This window comes from Squalius cephalus (assembly GCF_949319135.1).
Source record: "Squalius cephalus genome assembly, chromosome: 14".
NCBI classification, from domain to species: Eukaryota; Metazoa; Chordata; class Actinopteri; order Cypriniformes; family Leuciscidae; genus Squalius; species Squalius cephalus.
In genome coordinates, this window is record NC_137135.1 from 559118 (window position 1) to 570702 (window position 11585).

Sequence of the window (11585 nt, forward strand, 5' to 3'; positions counted from 1 at the left end):
ATACTAAGGAGACCATGGTTTCTGTGTGAACTGATTATTTTGTTGACATCTTTTGAAAATGAAACAATTGCGTGAGTTTGAGGAAGATAGCCTAAAATGAATTAATTTTTAAAATATTTTTTTTAAAGGAAGTCAGAGTTGCGTTAATATACTTTTTTGTTTAAAAAAAGAAAAAAATACGTAATTATGAGAAGTGCCCTTTATTTTACTTGAGCCCCTGCCCCTCAAAATGTCTGTGCACGTCCCTGCAAAAACCGCATCTTCACTTCATGCAGCAACTAGCAAAAAAAGAAAGAAAGAAAGAAAAAAGAAAGAAAGAAATTCATTAAAACATAAATATGTTTTAATAATAATAATAAACAATAAAATGTTTTTATTCATACAAAAAAATTGAAAATGCAGTGTAAATACTAAACTCAAAGGAAACAACACTAAAAACAAATACAAGTTGTGGAACCCGAAGAAATGGGAACATGTCCATGACCTCTCGTGTTGATTTTGTCATTAAATCGACTCTTTTAAAAAGAGTGCATCTCATTCGATTTTTTATGTTGGTGTAGTCGGGTTGTCTTTTACGTAGTTCAGCATTTATCACAGTAATGTGCTCCTGAAAACTTCATTGATATTCTCCAATATTTTCCAGGTTTAATATAATCTGAAAAAAGTAGCAAATAACAAAATTCCTATTGTATATAGGGATTTCTATATACATTACTGGTCAATAACCAAGCAATTTTAAGACATTTTAGTGAAGAAAGCTAAAACAGACAAACCTCCTGACTGGGTGGAAACCGGATTATCAGTACACAGGAGTACTGGAAAGTTTGCAGTCTTGCTTCTTTTTGTTTGCTGAAATGAGCAAAAGAAAGTTCATATAAGGATAAATATTTAGAAGTAAAGGATGGCAGAATTGTCATTTTAAAGTGAACTATCCCTTTAAGCTGTGTGTGCTTTAGAAACAGCCATACCCTGGCCTGCTTCCAGTTCCTTAGACACCACTTGACTTGAACATAAAATTCAATTCATAAATTCATGGAATTGGAAATGGAATTCATAAAGTTTTAAAAGGTGGAAGTGAAAATGATAAACTTTACTGAAGAAGCAGCACTAACCTTATCGTTTAGATAGCTGATTATAATTTTATGGGGGCTGAGACGAAAAATATGGGGGTTGAAGCCCACCTAAAAAAGGGTCTAGAACCGCCCCTAAGCTGAACGCACAAGCGCTCGTTCTGTTCTGTAGGGCTGTTCTTAATGACCATTTGAGTGTGCGGTCAAAAACTAGCTTAGAGCACTATCTGCAGTTAAAAACTAAGCTTAGGATCAGAAAACACAAAATTTAACAGTTTGCAACAAGCACAACAAAACTTACCGATGTAAGGCAACTTGTGACACTGTCGCGGTTCAGGCTATTTCGTGTTTTAGTGTAAATCCGCTGTAGAAACATTGACAACTTCATTACTAATGGGTTTAAAGCTTATAACAAGTAAACTACTTAAAAAATCGATGTATTTCTCTGACTTACCACAACAATATTTCCGTCAGACCATCAATTTAAATCAGCAGACGGGGATCAGTCTCTTCTCGACCGCTGGCATTCAAAAACGACGTGCACTGCTGCACTCACGAGACCGCGCTGCGTGAATATGCTCGCGCAAATGCAAACAAATTGTTTACTTTGTAAAATTAATGAAAATAATGAGTTTATTACTTCTTTTTGTTTATATTTGCTGTTCAACAGATAAAAAAAATTAAATCCATAATGCAAAATTGTTTAGTCTATGGTTGCGGTACAATAATTTCACATAAATGATAAAGAATGAAATAAAAAAGCAGCAAACAAGGCTAAGTAAGACAAGACGAAAGCCTATTCAGCTATAAATGGCTTAGAATGAGCCCTTATGTTTGTTTTTGTTCTGAGTAATTTCTTGTTATGATGATAATAATGATGATGATGATGATGATGATGATGATGATGATGACGATAAGGTCAACATAGGGGTGTGCGATATAGGCCTAGCTAACTCGTCTGCGATAATATCATATTTTTTGTTTTAACGATGTGCGCTTTAACATTATCAAGTATATTTCAAAAACTAAACAAATCGTGCCTACAGAGTGCACGCATTTAGGCTAATGTAAAGTTACATGATGAAGTCTAGTTATACTAGTGCGCATGTGCATTTTGAGTGCGTTCTTTCACTGCATTATTCAGTGTATTCAATTGCATTTATGAATGCATGTGAATGATCACAAAATTCAAGATATGGGGGTTAGAAAATGTATATATTTATATAATTTTATGTAACTTAGTTAATCAATATCACACGAAGAGTGCCATTTCAGTTTTTCTCCTCCAAAAATCAGCATGATTAAAATGTGATATTAAGTTACTACGACGGTTTAATAAACAATAATTTAATTACAACTACAAAATGTTGCAGAATAATGTAGGCTAATATATAAATGAATAATAGCCCACAGTAGTTGAAGTCCACAGTAATCGATTGCCGAGTTCACGTGCATAGGTTTAGTTACCTATGATCACGCGCGTGAACTCGGCAATCGACTACTTTGGACTTCAACCGAAAACAGGATGTAAACACAGGTATTTGCGCTGGCTTAAATAACATCATTTTTATACATATCTTTCACATCTACTGCAGTCAGACTCACTCGTGTTCACTCAGAAGGAATCACTCACATTTTCTGTGCACTTGTAATGACACATCAAGGATGTTAAGAGGCTAAAGCAGGTTTAGTACTTGCCCCATTGAAGTCAACAGGGTGCAAATTTTAAAAATAGAATAACTCTGTGTAGGCAACACCGATTTCTGTCGTTGTTCTCTGTATTGACAGCACTCCAAATGTACAAAAAAATGAGCTCAATGTTAAAATTGACCGGAGTTCTCCTTTAAACGAGTGTCGACTCGCGCCTGTGTTTTCGCATGATTGTAACGCCTTGCATAAAAAACACACGACTATATTCCTAAAGATAATGAATATAACTAATTTGGATGATAAAATGTCCTCAGAACTGTGCACTGTTTGTTTATTGGCAGGTTATAGAGTCAGTCGCGTCGCAGCATCTTTCGGCTGTGAGTGACGCAGAACGGCGGTGTAAAGTTAGAAGTTCCCCCGCAGAGGCGAGTCCATCTCCGGCTTGGGAACCAGCGCTGATCCGGTGGATACTGGATAACAGACCGGTTGATTACACTTGAATTACTTGAATGTTTAGGCCTAAATATGTTTAATTTTTACTTCGAAAATGTTTCTTACATGAGTTTAAATGTAGGTAATATTGTATACGTGGTAAAAATAGTATAAAATATGCTGTATTGCTGTAGGCTACTCATCGACAATAAAGGCCAATGTCATGTAGTTATACTGGTGGTTGTATGGAATATTTTTACAAAGGTTTAGAGGAAAAAAGTTAATATTACTGGCATATAAACAGTTAATATTACTCATAAATATTTGTTTTTAAATGTTTCCCCCCCAATTATTTCTACTCAATTTTATTTGTTAATGTACCAAATGCAGTTACTCAGATCTATTTAATTTGTTTTACTTACATTTACTCAGTTAATACAGTGTATGTAATTGATTTCACTGCTTAAAAATGTAATCAATATTCTAAGTGTAAAAATGTTTCACCAAAAATATTGAGTAAATCATATTAAAAGTTTTTAGAGTGCATCACCACCAGAGTTCATGTCACATATACAAAAACATATTCCAGCCAATTTTCAACATTTTAATCACTGTTCTAGAAACATATTTGACTCAACTTTGTTCATTTGCAATAATATGTTATGATTTGTTCACAAACAACAGGCTCAGACTACATTACAATTAATGTAAATACAGTCTTACAATGTCATTGCTTTATAACTGCTTTTTCAAATCCTGTAGGAAAATGAACAGTCTTCATAAAGGTCAGTGATATTCATCATCAGTCCTCATAAAGCTCAGTGATATTCATCATCAGTCCTCATAAAGCTCAGTGATATTCTGACAGTAATCCTCGAACCGGCTTCTGCACTGTACAATTTACAAATCTGCCAACTGCATGTAAGTGAATCAGATGTTGGACATCAAAACATGAAATCTGAATGAAACACATAAACAAATGACACAAAATGTGTATAAATTCTATATGACTTTAATTTGACTAGCATATGATTCAATATAAGAACTTTAAATGATTTATATATGAATTTTCTATGAGTTTTATATATTTCTACTAATTCCATACACATTTGCATACTTTTATGTAAAATTCATATAAGACTTTTTACAGTATTCATATATAACGCAAAAATCCCCTACAAGTTGTATGTGTGCTATTTAGTATGAAAGGGGCCATAATCGGTCTGATTTTGAATAGGACATGTGTTGGCCTTATATGAAACACAGAAGGTCATTCTGGCCGATTTAAGTAAGGAAGATATATGGCTGCTGTATATGAACCATGCAGGTTTTTTCATCAGGCTGGCTATCCGACACTCTCCATGTGAAAGACAGAACATTAACACCTCTTGTCCTGCACCCCCACGATAAAGCAACTATAGGCTACTGCCTTCTCCAAACCCCCCACAGGCCATCTGAGTTTGCAAAACAAAACAAAGAGTTTGCAATTCACACTTAAATCGCTAGACATTAGCAATAGGCTATTCAAGTGTCGATAATGAAGGAATTAAATAATTTAGGCTATGTAGTAATATTTCTGTCATAAATGTTTATTACTACCGGTAAATATTTAATTAGGCCTATTTCAATAATTGAAGAATTAAAACGAAAAAAAAATTTCAAGCAAAACTAAATACAGTCTTCAAACGCATGTTCATTTGTTGTCATGAACAAAATGTTCAACTCAATATTAAATTCCACAGGGATCTTTGAATCGTGAATAAAGTTTTTTATTATTTTATTCAAATAAATCTCGAACCAGTGCTTCGTGCTGCTGTTAAACTAAATAACATTTATAGAATAATTATGTGTCATGACAGAAACACGGAAGCAATGTTGCAAGTAACTCAGAATGTTTATTTAATATATAAAGAAGAAAGTCATAGAATGTCCCGGAGAAACAGCTAGATTGTGACGCAGGGACTTCGATGATCAGATGTGCAGAGACGAGGTGCACTGGTGAAGGTGAAGACGAACTCTTGACACGAATCAATCCACAAGAACACGAACTGGAACGGTGAGTATATAAAGGAGAGTAGATTGGCTGCAGCTGGTGTGAGTGAGTGAAATCAGCTGGAGACTGATCAGTGCTGAATGGGTCGGTCACGCCCATCCACACACACCCACACACACATAATAACATAACACAAGACAAGAAGGAAACAATGAATTCATGAACCGTGACATTATGAACTTAAATGAAACAATATCGCAACATTGACAAATACATTAATTTGATCTGTTTTTACAATTTAATTCAGGGCGATTTATTTAATTAGAGCGAGATTTTCACCCTTTCCTCGTCCTTTCCTCATTGGGAAGCGCTCACATGATAGCTAAACATGTTAGAGTAGATCCTCTGTACCTCTCGGTTTCATATGGATTACATAATCAGGGTTAGGGTCAGGGTTAGACCAGTGGACCACGTCTCTACAACGTTCTCCATGGGATAAACTAGCGACGTCTGTTGAGGATGTGCCCACAACGTTTCTGGAACGTTAGCCAAGATTCTAAAAAATTGAACTTTACCACGACGTCCTCACAACGTTGTCATAAATATAAACGTTATATAGACTATGTACAACGTTAAATATATATATAAACGTTGTATATAATAAGTATTATTATTATTAAGGAGGTTGGGTGTTCGTAAAAACAACAATTAAAAAAAATCTTAAATTATAGAAGTGCCACTTCACGTGGAGGAGTGGCATTTTGCACATCTGAGCGGGTTGAAGAACTTCAAAATGAGTTTTAAATTCATGAGATTTTTATTTATGTAATGTTAATTCTAGATGTTTATTTATGTAAATGCTGCGTGACTGACGTGTTTTATGAGCGTGCGGGTTGAACATTCGAGTAGCTTTCAAACCCTGGAGCGGCGCAGAGTTGCCATGGAAACGGCACAGCAACGTAACTGATAAGCAGCAAACTCTCTCTCTCGCTGTTGTTTTCACTGCTTTCAGGTGAGTTTAATCTCTAAAATCACACACATAATATATACAACTGTTCCTGACACTTTTCTTACGTGTTATTGACACACATCTGTTGAATATTTACTTTATTGAGAGTGAGTTGTCGTCGTCATGGTACAGAGCCCCTCCCCTCAATATCACGGTATCTTGCGGGATCCTCACCCTCTCCGCCATGTTGGCAGGATTCCTCCACGTTTTCCCTATTTAAATACAGTTACACGAGTAGTTACACGACCAAGTATGGTGACACAAAATAAAACGTGGCACTTTTCTAAGTGGGTAAAAAGGATAACTATAATGTATGGCAGAATAGCACTGGGAGCACTTCGACTCGGCGCAGTAAAACCTTGGTTCTAATGACAGAAGTGAGAGGGAGAGGATTTTTCAGGCGTGACTTTTTACTGCGCCGAGTCGAAGTGCGAAGGGAATGCAACGGTTATTCTTGACAGAGACCAATACATCTGGGAGGGACAGAGACAACTAGCTGTTAGCGATCATTATCGGTCACTAGAGGAACTGATATTTCCTCAAACCATCAGTGAAGTACAGGAGATTTTGGAAGAGATGTGTTCAAAAAATATAATGGTGCACAAAAAAAGTATTTGACAGGTGACGGCCCACCCAGGCCCTGAAGGTTTTACTTGCTCCCAAAATCCACAAAGAGCCCAAGAGTTGGAGCATCCCATTTCAGTGCGTCCAGGAAGGCCTATTGTATCTGACTGCAACAGTGAAACGTACTTTATTGCAGAATTTTTGGACCACTTTCTCAATCCTCTCTCCACCAGACACCCGAGTTATTTGGTGGACACATTTTAAAACTATTAGAAATCAACCTGACGAAAAACGATTTTGAATTCGACTCAAATCAAAGGTACGGCCATGGGTAAAAATATTTGCAGCACCACAAACTAATTGTAGCCTACAGACTGAACAAAAATGTTTTGGACACATTGGTACAGAGCAATCTTTCTGCATGTGTGAACATTTGATAACTACAGAGCTTTAACATATACAAACATACACATATACACACACTCACATATTCACACACACAAATACATTACTGAGGGTCACTGTGTTTCTCTGTACAGCCTCTCTCTGTGTGTGTTCAGGTGTGTATTTGTTCTGCCATTGGACAAAGTAAAATAATAATAATGGAGTAAATGGAGTCTCACCCCGCGGCGTTTCATGTATTGTCCGCAGGCGTTGCAGAGCAGCTCTCCCTCGGCATTACGTCTCCAGAAAGGCGTGGTGCTCGTCTAACAGTTCATGCAGGACAAACCAACTGTCTATTAAAAAAAAAGAAGAAGAAAAAAGTCATGCAATAATAGAAAATAGTGCAAAATAAACAAACTTTCTGCAAAATCTGAAATAAAAATAATTTAAAAAAAAATGCAAAAATAAAAATGAACCTGCTCCAAACGTTGAAATAATAGAAAATAGTTCAAAAATAAAAATAGAGTAAAAAAGTAATGAAAAATAAACAATAAAATTGCTGTAATTAAAAACAAACACTGCAATAGTAAAACATAATGCATAACTGAGGGTCACTGTGTTTCACTGTCTCCATCTGCTGGTTACACGTGTTACTACAGCCTCTCTCTGTGTGTTTGTTCAGGTGTGTGTTTGTTCTGCCATTGGACAAAGTAAAATAATAATAATGGAGTAAATGGAGTCTCACCCCGCGGCGTTTCATGTATTGTCCGCAGGCGTTGCAGAGCAGCTCTCCCTCGGCATTACGTCTCCAGAAAGGCGTGGTGCTCGTCTGACAGTTCATGCAGGACAAACCAACTGTCTATTAAAAAATAAATAAATAAAAGTCATGCAATAATAAAAAGTCATGTAAAATAGAAAATAAATTATTGGCTGCAATTAAAAACAAATACTACAATAATAAAAAATAATGCAAAAATGTATCTGCTGCAAAGAATGAAACATTAAAAAAAGAAAACATCATGAATACATTGTAATAATAGAAAATAGTGCAAAATGAACAAACTTTCTGCAAAAACTGAAATAAAATAATAATAAAAAAATGCAAAAATAAAAATTAACCTGCTCCAAACGCTGAAATAATAGAAAATAGTTCAAAAATAAAAATAGAGTAAAAAAGTAATGAAAAATAAAAATAAAATTGCTAATTTTATCCCTTTCATGACCCTTTGGTCATCTTTTATGATTTGTTGGACTGTTTTTGTTACCTGGCTGCCCTTAGGTTCCCATCCCGAGTTTAGTGTAAACAGGGCTCTCTGTCCTTCATCTCCATCTTCAAAAAAGGCCGCTAGCTTCAGCTGTCTGTGATATTCAGTGAGCCCGGCCTCCGCCTCTAACCTATTCAAAGCCCTCCCTCCTATCCCCGTCCCTCTGGGAACAAAGGATAATCCTCTCTGCAGGACTGCTGCTTCCACCTTGTTTAAAACTCTTGTTAGGGAGAGGTTCACCACGGCCCCTGGATTCTGGTCGACCGGGTGCCTCTCCCCTACTAGTTTAAATGCTGCAGCCAATGTCTCCACATTGCCCAGCCCGTGCTGCGAGTCCAATGTGTTAAGTCCAGTTCCGTGCGAAAATACTGATGGGGCAGAGGTTCAATGGTTTTCTTTGTATTAATGATGTGTGCATTAATCTGATTGAGTGTTGATATTTGTTTTTTGGGAAGAAACTTATGAAAATTGATGATAGGTATGCAGATCTGTGCATTTGGGAAAGTGGATTCTGCTGCCACCAAGGTTCTCTTAATCCATTTTCCCACCAATCCAGTAGAGTCATAGGATCTATCATTTATACCAAATGATAGTATGACTTTAGTGACCATGTCCGTCGTAGGGGTCTTATTCTGAATGATGTTATGTGCATGGAGCCAGCTTGCCCCGGGATAACAAACCAGCTGGATCCTCTGATCCCCTACCCTCGGTAGTCTCGCCATGTTAGAGTCCCCAATAATTAGATTCTTTTCGGCTGCAGAGACCAGTTGTTGAGTTTCTGACCGAAATGCTCCTGTCTATGGTAACCGTCCCAATACTTTATTTCCTTGTCCTTCCCTGGTAATTCTTCTTCCTGTGACTCTTCACTCTCATCCTTTTCCATTCTCTTCCTCTTCCTCCCCACATCCTTCTCCTGTGTACCTTGTGATGTACCGCTGCCGGCCACCTCATCCAATGTTACCCAGATCAGCTCATCTTCCTCCGACTCCCCCGTAATGTCAATGATCTGTGCTGTCCGTACTCCTTGTCCCATCTCATGTTCCTTGACTTTCAGTTTCGAGTCCTGTCTAATGTTATCTTTGGGCTCAGCCCCAGCTATTATTGAGCCCTGAACCCGTTGTTCTTGCAGGGTCCTCTTCTGTCTCACCTGCGAGGCACTGCCCAAAGGTACCACCACCGGCGGATCAAGGGGTCTTGTTATGTCCAGGTCCTCACCACTCCACAGTTGTCTAATCTCTCCCGTAGCCACATTTATGGTATTGCCCAGAATGTTTTTTAGATTCCTGCAAGCCCATCTGGCTGCTAACTCCAGGGCCCTCTCACCCCCCTCCAGATCCATTTCTCTCAGTTGGGCCAATATTTCCTGCTGGATCGAGGTATAGTGTTGTTTTAGGATATCTAGACTCTCACACAACCACTTCCTAGCGCAGCCATGAAGTTTCCAATTTACTACGGATGTCGGGCCCGCTGGCAGTACCACTGTCCCCAGCCACCTAGCTACCTTCTGGAGTGACCTAGGCCCTGGCTCCTCCTCCATCTCCCGTAGATTGAACAGGTGATGAGTAGTCTTAATATATTTATGGATGCATCTGACCATGTGCTTGAAGCACTCATCTTTATCTGTTTCTACCATTTGTACCAACCAAAAGAGAAAAAATCTTTAGTATATATATATGTACATATATGTACCTATATACATATATACATACATATACCCCTACACCAATATATCTGCCCCTGGTACCATATATACATAAGAGTACGGAACCCTCATAATTGGTTTACTCCTGACCAGCGAACCAGACCATACCCCGAGGGGTCATGGTCCAATAATCCTGGCCAAGCACCGCACTCCCAAGAAAATGATTGACTTTCTTATTCCCTCTCCTGCTAATCCAATGGACTTAAGCCTGTTTTATACTTCTGCGTCGAACTGCCGCCGTAGCTACGTCGTAGGCTGTGTGTAGCGCGCGTACCCTACGGCGTACCCTGACGTGCACCTCTCCAAAAATGTAACAACGCGTCAATTCTACGCGGACACAAGCGCGGTGATTGGTCTGCCAGAACCCCTCCCTCGGGGTTTCACATGCTCCCTAGGTGCGCGTCAACGCGGACAACGACACAGAAATATAAATTAAAACCAACACGTTGCCTACGGCGTATAGGCTCCGGCGTAGGTCCGACGCAGAAGTATAATGAGGCCTTTAGAACGACTACCAGCCAGTTTTGCTGGCCCGGGCTTAATTTGAACCTTATGTGGAAAACACGAGCTGGGGAGAGCCCCGAGACTGCGCATGACTCCCCCAGGTGCCTGACTTGGCCTCCTGTTCTCGCTCCCTCACTTGATTCCCACCCGGATCACCCGGTTCAGAACCAAGTGAGGCAGCATCTCCCTAGTCTACCATAACATCACACTGCAATACTTGGTTTTCCTCAGCCCCCCCAGGTCCGAAGGCACTCGCTAGGTTGGGTTAGGGTTAGGATTCGTGTGGCCATACAGATTACTATTGGTTAGGGTTAGTGTAGCCTCAGGGGCTGTTATCGGTTAGGTTTAAGGCTAGAGTTAGTGTAGCCACAGGGGTCACTATCGGTTAGGTTTAGGGTTCGGTTAGGTGTAACCTCAGGGGTTATTATTGGTTAGGTTTTTTGAGAAATTACAACAGCTCCCGCCTCCTGGCACTAGTCTAGGAGACTGAGGAGTGCACTGGCCGACGCATGTTAGATTATACCATCACTCCCAGCTTGGAGTCTGTTCTAAGTAGAACTTTGGGGCTAGGGTTTAAAAAGGAGATTGAGTTTCTCCAAAACTAGGTGTAAAAACCACAGGGCTACTGTGGGTAGGTTTAGGGCAGAAGTAAGTACAGGCTTAGTTCTAAATTGATAAAGCGAAGCCAAATCCTATTAAGACCACTCAGTGTATAAACCACAAGGTAACTATGGGTAGGTTTAGAGCAGGAGTTGGTACAGGCTTAGTTCTAAATTGATAAAGCCATACCAGTTTATATGCCGCTATAATGGTTATGTTTTGCGTGTCATCAAATGTTTTTAAGAAGTTGTCTTTAATTTTTTAGTTTAGTTTAATTGAGGTTGATGTGTGGGTGAAAATGGCCGGAACTACCACTTGTTTGTCTGAAATTTGTTGTCGTCCCGGATTTGTCTGTTTATCGCAATGTTCTTTATATATTCTCTTAAGTTCATATATTTTCTTAAATTCCGAT

The 11585-nt window shown here is 38.7% G+C and overlaps 1 long non-coding RNA gene across 1 annotated transcript; it reads right to left on the reverse strand.

Moving 5' to 3' along the window:
- Positions 1-451: 451 nt before the first annotated feature.
- Positions 452-1594, reverse strand: LOC307171433. The gene is made up of 4 exons (XR_013823547.1): positions 1525-1594; positions 1372-1434; positions 774-849; positions 452-683 (listed from the first exon to the last, which is right to left on the reverse strand). It is a non-coding gene; the product is annotated as an uncharacterized lncRNA (long non-coding RNA).
- Between the last annotated feature and the right edge of the window lie 9991 nt (positions 1595-11585).